This window comes from Schistocerca piceifrons, chromosome 1, assembly GCF_021461385.2.
Source record: "Schistocerca piceifrons isolate TAMUIC-IGC-003096 chromosome 1, iqSchPice1.1, whole genome shotgun sequence".
In the NCBI taxonomy this organism is placed as follows: Eukaryota; Metazoa; Arthropoda; class Insecta; order Orthoptera; family Acrididae; genus Schistocerca; species Schistocerca piceifrons.
This window is the reverse complement of record NC_060138.1, coordinates 376,853,202-376,873,495: the sequence shown is the minus strand read 5'-3', so window position 1 is coordinate 376,873,495 and position 20,294 is coordinate 376,853,202.

The window sequence follows — 20,294 nt, the reverse complement described above, 5'->3', positions numbered from 1 at the left end:
TTTTGTTTGCCAGAAATATGGTATATAAGATCATGTGATTTCTAAAGTTCTGTCTTATATATTGACTGAGTTTAAATCTATGGCTCTCTATATTTGCAGGTTCATACAACTATAGAATTATGTTTTGTGATAGATTTGTGCTTTAGAATTTGATACATGTATACCATGGTACTAAATGAATAGATCTATTTACAGTTTTGAAATCGGACAATGCCATTAAATATCTAGTAATAAATGTTCATATTTTGTGCTGTAAAAATTACACTGTCCGGGTTATCTGGATACTTCCCACTAACACCAACCTGTCAGAACTCCGGAGATGGGAACTTGCCCTTCAGTATATCCTCTCTTCTTGTTATCCGCCAGGCCTCAATCTCCGCTAATTTCAATTTGCCGCCACTCATACCTCACCTGTCTTTCAACAACATCTTTGCCTCTGTACTTCCGACTTGACTGACATCTCTGCCCAAACTCTTTGCCTTTACAAATGTCTGCTTGTGTCTGTGTATGTGCGGATGGATATGTGTGTGTGGGCGAGTGTATACCTGTCCTTTTTTCCCCCTAAGGTAAGTCTTTCCGCTCCCGGGATTGGAATGACTCCTTACCCTCTCCCTTAAAACCCACATCCTTTCATCTTTCCCTCTCCTTCCCTCTTTCCTGATGAAGCAACCGTTGGTTGTGAAAGCTTGAATTTTGTGTGTATGTTTGTGTTTGTTTGTGTGTCTATCAACCTGCCAGCACTTTCGTTTGGTAAGTCACATCATCTTTGTTTTTATATATATTTTTCCCACATGGAATGTTAAGAAAGATGCTGTGACTTACCAAATGAGAAAGCACTGGTAGATAGAATAAAAAACACACACAAACACACACACAGATTTCAAGCTTTCGCAACTCACAGTTGCTTCATCAGGAAAGAGGGAAGGAGAGGGAAAGACGAAAGGATGTGGGTTTTAAGTGAGAGGGTAAGGAGTCATTCCAATCCCAGGAGCAGAGAGACTTACCTCAGGGGGTAAAAGGGACAGGTATACACTTGCACGCACACACACACACACACACATCCATCCGCACATATACAGACACAGGCAGACATATGTAAAGGCAAAGAGTTTGGGCAGAGATATACAAACATTCTCCAGGTGTTGGATAATGTAGTCAAACATCTGTCAACTACATCAGTGTTGTGCCTGAAATTTTTAAATTGTTAGCCATGCAATTATCCTGTATGAAGAATTCATGGAAAAAATGTGTTTAGAAAAACAGTTACTGCCGTAGACAGTGTTAATCCACATAAAGGTATGTTTTTTTCAAGTCGGAGGATTAATTTCCAGTACATAACGTAATTTTAAATCAGTACATATTTTTTTTTTTATAAACTGCAAATGAATCTTCTAGGTCTCTGTGTATGTAGGTTAGTCTGTATGAACAACTAGAAAATAGTGTGGAGGAAATTTATGAGTGTAGGCAGTATAACAAGATATATACATGTCTGATTTCATACACTGATTCTGGTGCTCCAGCTACTCAATTACCTCATGATTCCAAGCTATTTATGACTCTAATTGCCTGCATTCACCCTAGATACTGCAATATTGTATCTCATTGGAACTTGAGTTGTTGGCAAACTCATGCTTAGCTCTGTTTTGGATACCCCTGGTCATTGCAATTGTGTGTGTGTACTCAAGCAATGTGTATAACTATTGATTGAGGCTAGATGCTTCTTATAATTACTCTTTACATATGATTGAATTTATTGATATTATTATGAAGTTTATTCATTTTGTTGCGTCAAAACATTTTTTGCTGGTGTGTACCCAGCGTGGTTTGGATTCATGGATTGGTCCCTACATCGTAAGCTTAGGCCCTAATATTTTTTCATTATTTTGTCCTTTCATGAGTTAAGATATCCTTGCATGCTCTAGTTTATGTGGCTGATTGATTTTGTGCTATATTCCTATTCATGATTGAGTATATTCTTCTGGTCTGTACCCATTGTTGTGAGTTTTTCGAATCAGCTCACTCATCATACACTTAGGCTCTGAATTCTTTTTTATCTTTTTTGGAGGTTTTGAGGGTGTGATTTTATAGATGTAAACTTGCAGTTTGTAATTCTAGTAATTTGCATTGTCTCTGCACTTACTTCTAAGTTTAGTGTTGTAATGTTGTAGTGTTGACTTTGTATCATTTGTCTTGAGACAGAATGTTCCACAGATCTGAAAATCTGAATGCCATGCCCTGATATAATATGTATAAATTATGACTTGTGTAGTAGATGTTTTTCTTATGTTTTCTTTGATATGTTATGTATCAGATACTTCTATACACCTGTGTTCTATCTTTTGAAATCATTTTGTACACCATTTGGCAAACTTTATAATAGGTCACAAAATATTGTAAACACATTGTTTCCAAATTTTGTGAGGAGGTTATTGTAAAGGGACATCCTCCTCTAGTATTAATTTTCCTCACTAGAAGTAGTTGATACCAGAACTAATTTTCGAGTTTTGTACAGGTCAGTATTATCTCAATAGTTTATTTGAAAAATTTCATATAATTTTGTATGCAGTATGTTATATTTCAAGCTAAAAACTATGAAATTAAATTACTTTCATTTTCATTGTTACAACCAATATGTACTAACTCTGTATGTTCAGTTAAAATTGTTATTATTGTCATTATTATTAGAAACATTTGAAATTATGAAGTATTTGGCACATTTAAAATTTCTATTATTATTTACACCGTTTAAAACTGTTTATTAAGTTTATTTTGAGAGTCATTTATAAAATAATAATATAAACTACTAGATATTCATGTGTCAAGATAGATCGTAAACCCTTTTGGATATTATTATTACAGCAGAGGAGTAGTGGGCATGCCTCTGATGTGATCAGACCAGTTATCGTATTTTGGAAGAACAATTTAATTTTGGCTTTGTCAGTGTGAAAATCCAAAAGACAATGTGATATAGTAAAATGTGAAACAAATAAATATAAAAAAAATCTGTGAAAATTTCAGCTTCAAGAATGAGACCCCTAGACATGAAGAAATGGAGCCAACTATGAGAAAAGAAGATAACTAAAAAGTTTTTTGCAAATCCTACTCTTCTCAAAACTTATCAAAAGAGGTAACCATAAAGACAGTTGTGACAAAATGGAGGGAGGGTAGATTACAACCTACACCAGAAGTTACTATTTGAGAAACTCCTGCACAACTTTATGAAAAATGGCATGCTGAAATGTTTTGAGGAGTGAAAGGATTAAATGTAAATGTCTGTGGGTGTTATTTCGAAGGCAACCCTCACCAATTGGTCATACTTGACGATTTCTTTTTTTTGTTTACTATATCAGTCTTGTTTCCCTTGTGAAAGACATCGTACATGGCATTTTGCAATGTAGCATGAAGGTGCATCTATGGTACAATGCACATCCACTGAAAAAGAGTTTATCAAAGAAATTGAAGCATAGACCACCATGAGGACATAATTCAATTTTTTTGAAAAGGTTACACACTAATATACTATGACATAGCTTTGATTAGTAATGCCAGAATGCCAGTTTATTTTTTTCCGTACCTCACAGATATACTGTAGTCTAGCTAAAAAATAAGCAATCAGCCCATCATATATTGTACTAAGATATGCAAAGCAATGTCACTGTGATTTTGCAGTACGTCATATTCTGCAGCATAGATTAGTACACACTTTTGTGAGAGGAGATGCATGTAACACAACACTATAGACTTTTTTTTGTCTTATGTCATATGCCATGTTTACCATAAGCTATTTATACTGTTCATGACTTCAAGACCCTCCCCCCATGAACCATGGACCTTGCCGTTGGTGGGGAGGCTTGCGTGCCTCAGCGATACAGATAGCCGTACCGTAGGTGCAACCACAACGGAGGGGTATCTGTTGAGAGGCCAGACAAACGTGTGGTTCCTGAAGAGGGGCAGCAGCCTTTTCAGTAGTTGCAAGGGCAACAGTCTGGATGATTGACTGATCTGGCCTTGTAACAATAACCAAAACGGCCTTGCTGTGATGGTACTGCGAACGGCTGAAAGCAAGGGGAAACTACAGCCGTAATTTTTCCCAAGGGCATGCAGCTTTACTGTATGATTACATGATGATGGCGTCCTCTTGGGTAAAATATTCCGGAGGTAAAATAGTCCCCCATTCGGATCTCCGGGCGGGGACTACTCAAGAGGATGTCGTTATCAGGAGAAAGAAAACTGGCGTTCTACGGATCGGAGCGTGGAATGTCAGATCCCTTAATCGGGCAGGTAGGTTAGAAAATTTAAAAAGGGAAATGGATAGGTTGAAGTTAGATATAGTGGGAATTAGTGAAGTTCGGTGGCAGGAGGAACAAGACTTCTGGTCAGGTGACTACAGGGTTATAAACACAAAATCAAATAGGGGTAATGCAGGAGTAGGTTTAATAATGAATAGGAAAATAGGAATGCGGGTAAGCTACTACAAACAGCATAGTGAACGCATTATTGTGGCCAAGATAGATACGAAGCCCACGCCTACTACAGTAGTACAAGTTTATATGCCAACTAGCTCTGCAGATGACGAAGAAATTGAAGAAATGTATGATGAAATAAAAGAAATTATTCAGATTGTGAAAGGAGACGAAAATTTAATAGTCATGGGTGACTGGAATTCGAGTGTAGGAAAAGGGAGAGAAGGAAACATAGTAGGTGAATATGGATTGGGGGACAGAAATGAAAGAGGAAGCCGCCTGGTAGAATTTTGCACAGAGCACAACATAATCATAACTAACACTTGGTTTAAGAATCATGAAAGAAGGTTGTATACATGGAAGAACCCTGGAGATACTAAAAGGTTTCAGATAGATTATATAATGGTAAGACAGAGATTTAGGAACCAGGTTTTAAATTGTAAGACATTTCCAGGGGCAGATGTGGACTCTGACCACAATCTATTGGTTATGACCTGTAGATTAAAACTGAAGAAACTGCAAAAAGGTGGGAATTTAAGGAGATGGGACCTGGATAAACTAAAAGAACCAGAGGTTGTACAGAGATTCAGGGAGAGCATAAGGGAGCAATTGACAGGAATGGGGGAAATAAATACAGTAGAAGAAGAATGGGTAGCTTTGAGGGATGAAGTAGTGAAGGCAGCAGAGGATCAAGTAGGTAAAAAGACGAGGGCTAGTAGAAATCCTTGGGTAACAGAAGAAATATTGAATTTAATTGATGAAAGGAGAAAATATAAAAATGTAGTAAGTGAAACAGGCAAAAAGGAATACAAACGTCTCAAAAATGAGATCGACAGGAAGTGCAAAATGGCTAAGCAGGGATGGCTAGAGGACAAATGTAAGGATGTAGAGGCCTATCTCACTAGGGGTAAGATAGATACTGCCTACAGGAAAATTAAAGAGACCTTTGGAGATAAGAGAATGACTTGTATGAATATCAAGAGCTCAGATGGAAACCCAGTTCTAAGCAAAGAAGGGAAAGCAGAAAGGTGGAAGGAGTATATAGAGGGTCTATACAAGGGCGATGTACTTGAGGACAATATTATGGAAATAGAAGAGGATGTAGATGAAGATGAAATGGGAGATATGATACTGCGTGAAGAGTTTGACAGAGCACTGAAAGACCTGAGTCGAAACAAGGCCCCCGGAGTAGACAATATTCCATTGGAACTACTGACGGCCGTGGGAGAGCCAGTCCTGACAAAACTCTACCATCTGGTGAGCAAGATGTATGAAACAGGCGAAATACCCTCAGACTTCAAGAAGAATATAATAATTCCAATCCCAAAGAAAGCAGGTGTTGACAGATGTGAAAATTACCGAACTATCAGCTTAATAAGTCACAGCTGCAAAATACTAACACGAATTCTTTACAGACGAATGGAAAAACTAGTAGAAGCCAACCTCGGGGAAGATCAGTTTGGATTCCGTAGAAACACTGGAACACGTGAGGCAATACTGACCTTACGACTTATCTTAGAAGAAAGATTAAGGAAAGGCAAACCTACGTTTCTAGCATTTGTAGACTTAGAGAAAGCTTTTGACAGTGTTGACTGGAATACTCTCTTTCAAATTCTAAAGGTGGCAGGGGTAAAATACAGGGAGCGAAAGGCTATTTACAATTTGTACAGAAACCAGATGGTAGTTATAAGAGTCGAGGGACATGAAAGGGAAGCAGTGGTTGGGAAGGGAGTAAGACAGGGTTGTAGCCTCTCCCCGATGTTGTTCAATCTGTATATTGAGCAAGCAGTAAAGGAAACAAAAGAAAAATTCGGAGTAGGTATTAAAATTCATGGAGAAGAAATAAAAACTTTGAGGTTCGCCGATGACATTGTAATTCTGTCAGAGACAGCAAAGGACTTGGAAGAGCAGTTGAATGGAATGGACAGTGTCTTGAAAGGAGGATATAAGATGAACATCAACAAAAGCAAAACAAGGATAATGGAATGTAGTCTAATTAATTCGGGTGATGCTGAGGGAATTAGATTAGGAAATGAGGCACTTAAAGTAGTAAAGGAGTTTTGCTATTTGGGGAGCAAAATAACTGATGATGGTCGAAGTAGAGAGGATATAAAATGTAGGCTGGCAATGGCAAGGAAAGCGTTTCTGAAGAAGAGAAATTTGTTAACATCCAGTATAGATTTAAGTGTCAGGAAGTCATTTCTGAAAGTATTTGTATGGAGTGTAGCCATGTATGGAAGTGAAACATGGACGATAAATAGTTTGGACAAGAAGAGAATAGAAGCTTTCGAAATGTGGTGCTACAGAAGAATGCTGAAGATTAGATGGGTAGATCACATAACTAATGAGGAAGTATTGAATAGGATTGGGGAGAAGAGAAGTTTGTGGCACAACTTGACCAGAAGAAGGGATCGGTTGGTAGGACATGTTCTGAGGCATCAAGGGATCACCAATTTAGTATTGGAGGGCAGCGTGGAGGGTAAAAATCGTAGAGGGAGACCAAGAGATGAATACACTAAGCAGATTCAGAAGGATGTAGGTTGCAGTAGGTACTGGGAGATGAAAAAGCTTGCACAGGATAGAGTAGCATGGAGAGCTGCATCAAACCAGTCTCAGGACTGAAGACCACAACAACGACTTCAAGACAACATAAAATTGTACAACACAAATGAAGTTAGTTATTGATATTAAACAAGCACAAATGGTCCTTGTAATAGAAAGAAAAATAACTTTTCAATATCTTCTAACTTCATATCAAGTTCCACAGCTATTTGACTATGTTAGCTGAGAGTTCAAGATTTCAGGTTACTGCAAGCAAAAGCCCCCTACTGGAGCCTGTCTGGTCCTACATGTAGGCAACACAGAAATGATTGGTCTTCTATATTGGTCATATAAAGTGAATATGTAATTATAATGTGGCATAGTAGACATGTAATTCATGAAAGTTAGTATGAACATTGACAATGAACATCAGAATACTGGTTGTGACTTAATGCTTGAGAATATATATCACTGCTTCATGAGTGACAGATTGTATAAAATTTAAAGGGTGTATTTTTCATGTATGTGTGGCGTCTGTTCTTTCACAGATGTCAGAAAGAACAGATACCATTTTGATTGTGCAGTTATTATGAATCAAGACACAAAGGAATTAGAAACATTAGTTGCCTGTGGCCATTGATTTGTATCAATGGGGAAAGTTGAAAATTTGTGCCAGACTGGGATGCAACCCAGGTCTCCTGCTTACTAGGCATTTGTGCAGACCACTACACAATCTGGATATAGTGGTCACCACAATTGCATGGACTACCCTGAAAAAGTCCCATCAGTCCCAGATTCTCAACTTATACCACACAATACTGATGTAGTGAGCCTGTTCAATAGCCTCATTACCTGTAGTGCCAGAGATGGCTGTGTAATGTTTAGACACACTCAACCTACACCTGGAGTTATGATCTGGGGTGTGAATTTTGTGTGACAGAAAGAGCACTCTTGTGGTTATCCCATGCACACTGACTGCACATTTGTATGTCAATCCCATGATCTGGCATGTTGTGCTGGCATTCAAGAACAGCAGTCAAGGGGGTGTTTTCCCGCAGGACACTTGTCCACATACTACTGTTGTAACCCGGCATGGTCTACAGATTGTCAACATGTTGCCTTGTCCTGCTTGATCACCAGATCTGTCTCCAGCCAAGCACCCACGGGACATCATTAAAAGTCCAGTATCACCCACAAATGCCAGTAACCATTGCTGTATTTACCAACCAAGTGCAACAGGAATGGAGCTCCAACCCACAAACTGACAACTAGCACCTGTACAATACAATACATGCCCATTTGCATGCTTGCAATCAACATTCTGGCAGTTACATCAGTTATTAATCTACCCGAATTTCATATTTGCAATGAATTATCTCTCACTTACATTAACCTGTGATCTTGCAATATTAATCACCTAAATATGTTATTTAGACAAATGTATTCCTAAAATATCATTCCTCTACATTAATTATTTTGTGCTGTTGAGATTTTTTTGCTGTCAGTGTATAATTTTGGTGATGATTTTCAATAATCCCTTCAGTGCAGATGCACACCAAGCTTGAACTCTTTTGGGAATTCGTGAGATGTCAAGAGTAATGAGGCAAATCAGCAGGGGCACGTCATGCTAGGGTGATGTGCACCCTCATGGTGATCAGTGCAACTGCCTAGTAACCAGGAGATACGGGTTCAAATCCCAGCCTGGCATGATTTTCAACTGGTCCCATTGATAAAATCAATGCCCACTGGCAGATAATGTCTTTAATTCCTGTGTGTCTTGTATTTTTCACATTTAATCTATGTAGAGTGTCAGTAGCAAGAGATCAAATACAGCATTATTGGTGGACACACTTTTCCAGAAACATGTTATAACATGGGTAGAATGATATTCCATTTTAAGTATTCCTAAACTGTTTCTCAGTAGTGGTTTAGAATTAGAATCTGTCATCTGAAATTAATTTTTCTTCTTGTTCCGCATCTTTCAGTGGATAGTAAAATGTTTGATAACTTACTAGCTACTTATGTAGGACTGATTGCAAAAGTAGCTTATCAGCATGCTAGTAAGATTTACAAATGATTTAATATTTTACAAAAATCCCTGGAATAGTTACAAAATCACATTGGCCATTTGTATTAGTAATTCAGTACCTCTGTGTTTGCTAAGATTTTTTACTTTGTACTTCATCCGTCACCACAAAGCTGAATTCAGCATATTTTGTGTTGTTGTTGTTGTGGTCTTCAGTCCTGAGACTGGTTTGATGCAGCTCTTTATGCTACTCTATCCTGTGCAAGCTTCTTCATCTCCCAGTACTTATTCCAACCTACATCCTTCTGAATCTGCTTAGTGTATTCATCTCTTGGTCTCCCTCTACGATTTTTACCCTCCATGCTGCCCTCCAATGCTAAATTTGTGATCCCTTGATGCCTCAGAACATGTCCTACCAACTGGTCCCTTCTTCTTGTCAAGTTGTGCCACAGACTCTTCTTCTCCCCAATTCTATTCAATACCTCCTCATTAGTTATGTGATCCACCCATCTAATCTTCAGCATTCTTCTGTAGCACCACATTTCGAAAGCTTCTATTCTCTTCTTGTCCAAACTATTTATCGTCCATGTTTCACTTCCATACATGGTTACACTCCATAAAAATACTTTCAGGAACGACTTCCTGACACTTAAATCTATACTCAATGTTAACAAATCTCTCTTCTTCAGAAACGCTTTCCTTGCCATTGCCAGTCTACATTTTATATCCTCTCTACTTCATCATATTTTGTGTACAATGACTATTTTATGCATTTAGGTAAAGGATTTTGTGGCATGTCAATGAAATAAAATTGTCTTGAGGTGGGAGGAGAGAATACTGCTATTCCTGCTACATTACAAATACCCTGCAGACCGATACAGCCGGCATCCTGAGAAGATTTTATTTTTACTTGTTCTCATTTCACATAACATAGTGTGAGAGAAAGGAGAAACATTTCTGTTTAATACGAAACTTTTTTTGTTTTGTGTTTGTGATCTTCTTGCTGGTTTTCACCTATTTTACACCACTGTGGTTTATTAAGGATTGTGTTGCTGACTGGGTAATTATAACCAAAGAAAATGTATATGAAACAAAGATGGCTAAAATATGTAAAATATATTTAGAAATAAATAATAACATAATTAATTCTGTGAAAACATGGCTAAAACGTTGGTGTGTTTTGAGATTTACTGCTTCTTAAAACAAATAAGATTCTGTTGAAACAGAAGGTTAAAAATGCCATAGATATTTGGCTGTATTATAACTTAAGACAAACAGTTAGCCAACTTTTCTGATGTGTAGGCCTATTAATGATACTGTATAGTGGTTAAGAAATTGGACTTCAGGATATGTTCAGGAGAAGAAGGATTCAGATCCCCATCCAGTCATCCAGATTAAATTATCCACAGTTTCTTTATAACACTTTAAGCAAACCCAGAAAGGTTTTCATTTTTGAAAGTGAGGTCAGTTGCCCTATCATCATTATTGTCCATATGGCTGAACCCTCAGTGGCTCAGCATTTGTTGCTGGATATGGGCTTGGCAAACAAGGGAATGCTCAGCTGGGGACCTGCAAGTGCCACTAGTCCTCTGTCACCATATGCTGTGGGCAGGCTTCACTCTGATCATCATGTGGTGTGGTGGTGGAACGTTATGTGTCACAGGGACCAGCGATCTTCACTTGAATGCCCAAATCATGAGGGTGGTAAAAACCTTAACAAAACCCCTCAATCTCAAGGTGTGATGGATGCCAATGAGATGCATGGCTGTTGAGGTGAAACAATCATTAGCAAACAACTTATGGGGAACCTGCCACACCTCAATTGTATAAGGCTCACCTTAGCATGTGGGGCTCTGTTTAGGTGGACTTCTATTCCCGTAGACTCAAGTGGGACTGAGATTGAACCCTTAATATTTCCTTTTCCTCCTCCCAGTAGATTGTGTGACCCACTGGTAAGTACCTACACCCGATCACTCGAGAGGCCTCATGTGATGAGCCCTCCAGATACTAGATTTTTTTAGGGTAGTTCAGTGTTTAGTAACAGAATGCATGCTGCAGAATAGAATGTGGTTTTGATAGCTAAAAGACGAGAGGAAGCTTTGAAAAATTTCCCCTTTCTGCATTCAAACAGGGTTAGAGAACATAGCAGGTAGGCTACATTAGAATCTGACAAGCAATTGTGAAATGGGATGCTGTTGGTCTAAACCTCTTGGATCTCAACAAGTTGCAGAAAGTGGAGAAGCTTGGGGAATATACCACTGAAACTGTGTTTCACGTGACACTGAACTACAGTAAAGGTTTTATGATGTGCAGGAAGTTGATGGACATCCTGAAAGAAGACCTGAAAGTTGAACATGCCCAAGAAGGCATTGCAGAGATACGTACTGTCATGAAAAGATGGAAGGCGATCTGATCAAATCCTATTTGTTCATCGTCAGTTTTAATAGCACAAAACTCCCACAGCATATCAAAACAGGTTTTCTTTGCTTAAATGTACGGCTCTATGTTCTCAACCCACTGCACAGTTCTAAATTCCAGCACAATGGGTACACAATTCTAGGATGTAAGGAGAAACCACTTGTTACAAACGCGGTAATGCTGCTCATAAAGGAGTCAGATGTTCATCTCCTCTGAAGTGTGTCAAATGTTCAGGAATCAACTTGCCTGGAGCAGTCAAATGCATAGGAATCGACCTGTCTGGAGCAGGGACTGCAGTGTCTTCCTTGAAGAAAGGAAAATACAGGAGATCAAAACAGCAGAACAAATCCTGTATGGTTAGGCCAAAACGGTATATAAGGCCATGCAGCTCCACACATTCTCAACCTTCTGTGCTTCAGTTGTTAAACAGCTGGTTCAGAAAACTAATGCTACTACACAAACGAAAGTTGCTAGTGTCAGCAGTAGCATCTGCATTTGTCAATGCACTTCTGCCTCCCAGATCATCAGACAAGGATATGCTGGCTGATATTGAGGAGATCCCTGCCTCTCCAAAGGTTCAGTCTGGTCCATTTATGTCTACGTCTACATCTACATATGGTGGTACATGGCGGAGGGTAGCCTGTACCACTACTTGCCATTTCCTTTCCTGTTCTACTCACAGTGAGGGAAAAACGGCTATCTATAAGCCTCCGTATGAGCGCTAATTTCTCGTATCTTATCTTCTTGGTCCTTAAGGGCAATGTGTGTTGATGGCAGTTGAATCGTTTGGCAGTCAGTTGATGGCAGTTGAATCGTTTGGCAGTCAGCTTCAAATGCCGGCTCTCTAAATATTTTCAATAATGATTCCCGAAAAGAACGTCGCCTTCCCTCGAGGGATCCCCATTTGAGTTCCTGAAACATCTCTGTAACACTTGCATGTTGTTACAACTCAGCAGTAATAAATCTAGCAGCCCCCCTCTGAACTGTCTTCCTTCAGTTCAACCTGATACAGATCCCAAGCACACGAGCAGTACTCGACAACATGTCGCACCAGCGTCCTACACGTGGTCTCCTTTACAGGTGAACCACTCTTTCCTAAAATTCTCTCAATAAACCGAAGCCGACCATTCGCCTTTCCTAATACAGTTCTCACATGCTCGTTCCACCTCATATTGCTTTGCAACGTTACACCCAGATATTTAAACGAATTGACTGTGTTAGGTAGGACACTAGTAATACTTTATCCGAACATTATGGGTTTGATCTTCCTAATCGTGCACATTAACTTACATTTCTCCACATTTACGGCTAGCTGTCATTCATCACACCAACTGGAAATTTTGTCTAAGTCGTCTTGTATCTTCCTACTGTCAACCAACTTCGACACTTTATCGTACACCAAGGCATCATCAGCTCTCTACTCTGCCAGCCAAATAATTGATGTATATTGAGAACAACAGAGGTCCTGTCGAGCTTCTCTAGGGCACACCTGACGATACCCTTGTTTCTGATGAACACTTGCCGTCGAGTACAATATACTAGGTTCTATTATTTGAGAAGTTTTCAAGCCACTCGCATGTTTGGGAATTTATTCCATTTGCTTGTACCAACGTTAACAGCATGCAATGCGGCACCGTTTCAGATGCCTTCCGGAAATCTAGAAATATGGAATCTGCCTGTTCCCTTTCATACACTGTTCGCAGTATATCACGAGAGAAAATGGCAAGCTGAGATCACACGAGCGATCCTTTGTGTTCTAGAATTCTACAGCAAACAGAAGTTGGGGATATTGGTGTGCAATTTTGGGCCGTTCTTTTACGCTTGTTATATACTGGAGTCACCTGCGCTTTTTTTCAGTCGCTTGGGACTTTGTGCCGGGCGAGAGATTCGCGATAAATGCAAACTAGGTGAGGGGCCAGTGCCGTAGAGTACTCTTTGTAAAATCGAACTGGGATTCCTCCGGACTTAGTGATTTATTTGTTTTTAAGTCTTTTACTTGTTTCCCTACGCCAGATATGCTTACTAGTATGTTGTCCGTACGGTAGTCTGGCCGATGGTCAAATTACGGAATGTTTGTACGATTCTCCTGTATGAACGAGTTCTTGAACGTGAAACTTAAAACTTCAGCTTTCGCTTTGCTACCTTCTTTTGCCACACCAGACTTTTCAACACGGGACTGTTAGTCCCGCTTAGCGATTTTACATAAGACGAGAATTTTCTCGGGTTCTCTGCCAGAGGTTTTTTTTTTAAGGTGTGACGGTGATAGCTGTTATATGCTTCAAGCACAAATCTTTTCACAGACGCACGGATATCTATTAGCTTTCTCTTTTCGTCACTTGTGCGTTCCCTTTTAAACCGAGAGTGCAACAGCCTCTGCTTCCTCAGCATAGCCGAATTTCATTATTAAACCATGGCGGGCCTTTCCCATCGTTTATCCACTTACTAGGCACATAACTCTCCAGACCACGATTTACAATCTGCTTAAACTTTGCCTATAATTCCTCTGCATCCATCTTACTGGAATTAAGTGATGCCAGTTCACTTTCTAGCTGAGATGCTAATAAATGCATATCTGGTCTCTCTAACAGAAACACTCTCCTAGCCTTCTTAACTGGCTTATTAACTTTCGTAAGCATAGTTGCCATAATGACATAATGATCGCTACCCCTGTTTTTGTACTGATAAGACCACTCGTAGCCACAAGGTCTAATATATTTCCTTTGCCTTTGTGCTGCCGAGGCTGCTCAAGTCAATTTTCAGAAAATGTATTCAAAAGTATTTCGCATGACTGTCTATCTGTACCCCCACAAAGAATCCATAGACGTCAGAACCTATACTTGTCAGGTTCAAGTCGCCTCGAACTAGAATTTATTGATCTGAGTATTTACATGCTATTGACCGTAAACGTGAATGACTCTAGAACTGTCGCAGCAGAATAGGGTGATCGGTAAAAACATCCCACAATTAACTAGATTCACCTACATCTGTTACAGGCGACCAGATGACTTCACTGTCACACTCAACTTAGACCTCAACAGAGATAATATTTTTGTCAACTGTAAGGAAAACTCCCCCTCCTGTGGCCTCTAATCTGTCTTTCTGATATACGTTCCACAACTGGCTGAATGTCCATTTCAGGTTCTAGCCAGCACTCAGTCTCAAGAATAATTTGAGTGGGAGAACTTTCCTGGAGGGCAGTAAGTTCGGGAACTTCATTGCAAATACTTCGACAGTTTACTGTCAAAATTGTGACAGTTCATTCTGAACGCCATTTGACTTCTGCCATCCAGTGCTGCCACTACCACATCCGCGGCTGTGACTCTGAAACCTCTCGAAGCAAAAACATAAAAATCAAAGGTGAAGAATCAGCAGCTGATGGAGGTGTGAAGTAAGCAGTCTGACAATGCCGGCGTCGCTCTCTCTGATATCTCTCACGATTCGTATGTGGAGCCAGTGGACCTTGATATCGGCATATAGGGCACTCATCTTGCCCCAAGACCAGTCCTCCATCCACTATCCCATTATGGGCTCCCATCCCTGATGGAAAGACAGGGTGAAAGTGCAACCCCTTGAAGAATGGCTCCCATTCTACAGTGGAGCATTAATGGGTTAAGGGTGTGGTGGAAAATGATTCAAATGGCTCTGAGCACTATGGGATTTAAAATCTGAGGTCACCAGTCCCCTAAAACTTAGAACTACTTAAACCTAACTAACATAAGGACATCACACACATCCATGCCCAAGGCAGGATTCGAACCTGCGACTGTAGCGGTCGCGTAGTTCTAGACTGAAGCCACAGTGGCCGGCTAAGTGTGGTGGAACTGAAACTACTGGCGTAAGAACGCCCCCGGTACTCGTGTTTGTAGGAAGTGCATTTTAGAGCTTCTATGGGGCTACACTCTTCATCACAATGATGACCTGACAGGGGAAAGGGCCAAGTGAGGGACTGCTGTGTTTGTCAATAACACACACCATTGCTCTGCTCTCTCCTTGCTTATTGATCCACAAGCGGTTGAAGTTGAAATTCATATGTGTCAGAGGATCACTATTTCCTCACTATATTTACCTCCACAAGACGCAACTGATCCCAAAGCTCTGACAGACCTTGCCGTCCCTGACCAGTTCTCCTACTGAGAGACTTAAATGTTCATCTTATGTTTTGGGGCTCGACCTCTACTTGAACTTGGGGTTGGGTTTTTGAGAGCCTCGTGAAGTCTCATGAGCTGTGCATCCTCAACAAGGTGCTCCAACCAATTTCTGTGCTGCTACAAGGTCGTTCTCAGCCATCAAGCTCTCTTTCTGCTCTCAGCCATCACAGACTATGTTCAATGTGAAGTCACTGACTACCTTCATTCCTGTGATCAATTTTCACTCAGGATTCACCTACTGGATGGTGCTCTCCCTGAAAGGACGCAGCAGAAATGGATGATCAGCAGAGCTGACTGGACGCTGTTCAGTCAGCTGGCTGTGTTTGAATGTCGTGACAAGTCCAGGAGTGGGTGGACTTCATCACACTAGTGATCGACTATGCTACTGACTTCTCCATCGTGAAGTTCTCAGGTCACAGTAGGAGGCAATCTGTCCCTTGGTGGACTGCTGAATGCCATCCAGTAATGTGGGTAATCCTTGCAACTCCGCGATGGTTTAAGTGCCGCCCAACAACGGAAAACGTCATAGCCTTTCTATTAGCAAGGGCCAGGGCTCGACATATCATCAAGGAGAGCAAGAAATGGTCAGGGCAAGCGTTTCTGGAATCCGTCAACTGTTCCACTTATTATGCAAAAGTATGGGATGCCATAAACAGGATTTCTGTTAAAGGCAGACAGTTTACCTATAGCAGTGTTGTTGAGACAGGCATGATCCAGTGTTCTGTCGTTACCATGCCATCATGGAAAGGATCAGCTTGGACTTCCAGTCCGTCGGTTGGAACTCGTGCCACTGCTTATTCTCCATGAGGGAGCTGGATTTGGTGCAATCTGATGCTCCTGATATGACGCCCAAGTCAAGATCGAATGTGATAAAACATGTTGCAACACTTACAAGCAATGTCCAAGGAAATCCTCTTACGATGTTTTTATTTGATATGGCTGACAGATTTACTGCGGGATGCAGTTCTGATCCCTCTCTTCATACCTATGAGGGAGCGAACGTGTCCCAATAGTTATCAGAGCTTTGCCTTAATGAGCTATGTAGGAAAGACCCGAAGACACATGGTCAGCCATCATCTGGTTTGTATATTAGAGACCAGGCAGCTCCTTAGCCAATCTCGCTGTGGATTCAGCAGATATCGATTAACTGTCGAGAATCTGATGCTGCTAGAGGATGAAGTCCAACAGGCTTTCCTACATAACAAACATTGTCTGGAGTTATTTGTTGACATTGTTAAGGCATACAACACTGCTTGGAGACTTAATATTCTCAGTCAGCTACACCAATGGGGCTTTTGTAGCCGTCTCCCCATCTTCATTTGGTCCTTTCTCTCAAGAAGCCTTTTTAAGTCTAGAGTGGGTGACATGTGTCAGATAGTTTTGTGTGGGAGAATGGTGTTCCCCTTCGCAGTGTTTCAAGTGCTACTGTCTTTGTCACAGCCGTTAACAGTATCACGTCCATAGTATGGCATACTGTCCAATGTTCCCTGTTGTGGACGATTTTGCGGTCTTCTCGTCCTCCTCTGGTACTGCAACAGCAGGTCATTAGCTGCAACTTACAGTGAAGAGGTTGGAGGAGTGGGCTACAAAGACAGGTTTTACGTTTTCTGCAGGTATGTGTGTGTGTGTGTGTGTGTGTGTGTGTGTGTGTGTGTGTGTGCGTGTGTGTGTTCATCTGAATCGTTCTCGTCGTAGTTTTAGTTCACCTGACTTGGGTATGTGGGACCCGATTCTCCCTTTTAAAAACTATGAGGTTTCTAAGCCTTATTTTTGACTCAAACTCTCGTGGTTACCGCACCTGAAGGACCTGAAGGCAAGGGCCCAGAAGACACTGAACATCTTGAAGTGTCTCAGCCACAGGTCCTGGGGAGAGGACGGGAAGCGCCTGTTCTAATTTTATAGGGCCTCTGTGCAATCGCGGCTGGACCGTGAGTGCACAGTGTGTGGATCAGCGAGACGTTAGCTGAAGATTATTGATGGCGTGCACGATGAGGAGATCAGGCTTACAGGCTCTGCCCTATACTTAATCTCTGGGCGGAGGCTGGCGAACTGCCACTTACCGTTGGGTGGCAGCTCCTTATGGTGTATCAGGTGTGTCAGTTCCTCGCTTCTCCTTCGTTCCTATAATATCATACCATTGCTCGTCCCGCTATGGAGCTCCTATTTACCAATTGTCTATGGGCAATGAGGCTGTGCAGGAACCACACAAAGTGTGTGCTGGAGTCCCTTGGTGTGAGGCATGTACAGCTCAAATTCAGGTTTTTAACCAACCGCTGCCATGGTTACTGCAGAGGACGACAGTAATGATAGATTTAGTATATACACAGGAAAGATTACGATTTTTTCAACAATTTAAATGAGCATCACAAGTAGGTACGAATGGGTCTAAACAGGAGGGTTGTGTTGCTTGCTCTGTTGTTTTCCCGGATCATTTCCTCAAGATTTAGTTGCCTCCAGATTTCACTATATCAGATGTCGCATTATCCACAGTCTTCAGGCCAACTGATCAGATGAGATGCGCCACGTCTGCTAAATTCCTTGTCTGTTCCGACTTCTTAAGTGTTCTGCCGTCTCTGCAACGCTTGTATCCAGCAGATAAAGTAGTCCAGGATATCCAGGACGTCCTCCTACGATTATAAACGCTGGGGGAGGAGGTGTCCTTCTGCTGGGTGCCAGGGCACGTGGGAATTGTGTGGAACGAAAGGGCGGATGTAGAAGTCATGATCCTCGGTTAGTTCAGTGTGCCATCCCCCTTCATGCTATCATCTTTCTGTTGAGATGCAGAGTCATGCATCAGGGGGTAAGAAGAGTGGGAGAAGAGTGGCTGGGAATGACAGATAATCACTCCGTCTAATGAAGCTCATAACACGGCAGCGGTGTACCTTCTTCCACCCTCACGGATGGGACGAGTTCCTCCTTATGTGTCTTCGCATAGTCCACAGCCCAATGATGTATGGCTTCTTGCTCTGGTAAGTGCATCCTGCAAGGTGTGGTACTTGTGGCATACAGATCAAATGGTTCAAATGACTCTGAGCACTATGGAACTTAACATCTGAGGTCATCAGTCCCTTAGGACTTAAAAATACTTAAACCTAACTAAACTAAGGGCATCACACACATCCATGCCTGAGGCAGGATTCGAACCTGCGACCGTAGCGTTCGCGCGGTTCCAGATTGAAGCGCCTAGACCCGTTCGGTCACAGCGGCAGGCGCATACAGATCACTGTGTGCCACATTTTATTAGACTGTGTTTTATTTTTGACTAGGTGGTAGCACCAGTTTTGCCGACAGATCTGTCCTCTATCTCATATATAGTTCAAACGAACATAGTGAGAATTCTAAGGTTTCATGATACATCCAACTTGTTGCCTAAAATTTTAGGAAAATGTTCCTATTGTGTGAACAGGGTGGCATTCTCATGCAGTTTTTTTGTAAGTGCTCAGCCAGCCACATTTCCCTGTGCCTTTCTTTTAGCTTCTCTGTCGTTTTACTTCTGTCTCAATCACAGGTAAAGCACCTTTCATCCTTTCTCTGGTATCGTAAGGCATGTGAGATAGAGTGATTGTGTTGGTCAACGCCAGTGAGAGTCAGTGAATGAATGTCGTTTTATAAGCTTCCTCCTTTCTGTGTCATTTTATCCGCATTCATTCCTTGGAACATGTGTAATGGCGCTGATAATCTCACCACTGAGTACTCTTAAGCTCCAAACACACACACACACACACACACACACACACACACACACACATACATCGAGTGGACCAGCTACTACATCTCTGATGAACATGCAATTCATGCATTTGTTCATTTGTTTATCATGAAGGACAAACTTTTCTTTATTGTGGATGTGAAACACAGTGACAGAGACTGTGATAAATAAAGGATTTTAGAAATGAGTGGTATCAGTCATCTTTCATACTATGTTCTTGGGCTTAATTTTGCTTACAGATAGGCTATTTTTGGTGTTGATCTTTAATATTGTTTGTTGTGAAATATGGTAGCATTACTGTATTTGAACACGTTATTTAGAATAATTTGATTGTATATTGTTGAAATTAATGCTTTTTGTGTCAAACAATCTATGAAATAATTTATGTTATTGAACAGGTGGATTGAACTGACAAGGATCTCCTTGAGTGTGAGGTCACAAGTTCAGTCTTTACCAAGGCTCATTTCAGAAAAATAGTAGCTGCTAATGACTCACCGTATAGGCCAACATCAGGAGTGCGACAGAAAATGAGTGTCCGAGAGGTTCAGAGAGCAACCTTCTTTGAGATGTATGTATTACACTTCACAAAATGGAAATCGTCAACATTCGAGAAATGTTCAAAATACCACGCACTCACTTTCGTCGTGAATACCGATTGAAAAATGGCGCTCCACAGTGATCACATAGGTTTGCGACATCAAGATCAAAGGCAAATTCCTTGGGAGTTACAAGTCATGGAGGACGTTCAGCTACGTATCCACTCTTAAAGAATGCGTATAGAATCACGTTGGTGTAACGGGGTGATGAGAACTGATGGCATGCAACCGAATGCGAGACAATCCGTCGTGGAGCTTATCGCGTAACTGTCTATCCTTTAAGAGATAGCTGCAGATAGGGCGGTAATGTGTTTCATAGGCACGGAAAAAATAAACATCCTGAGCCTCAATTCGTCCAGCGGCTCCAGGTGGTGTGAACTGCCATGTCACACA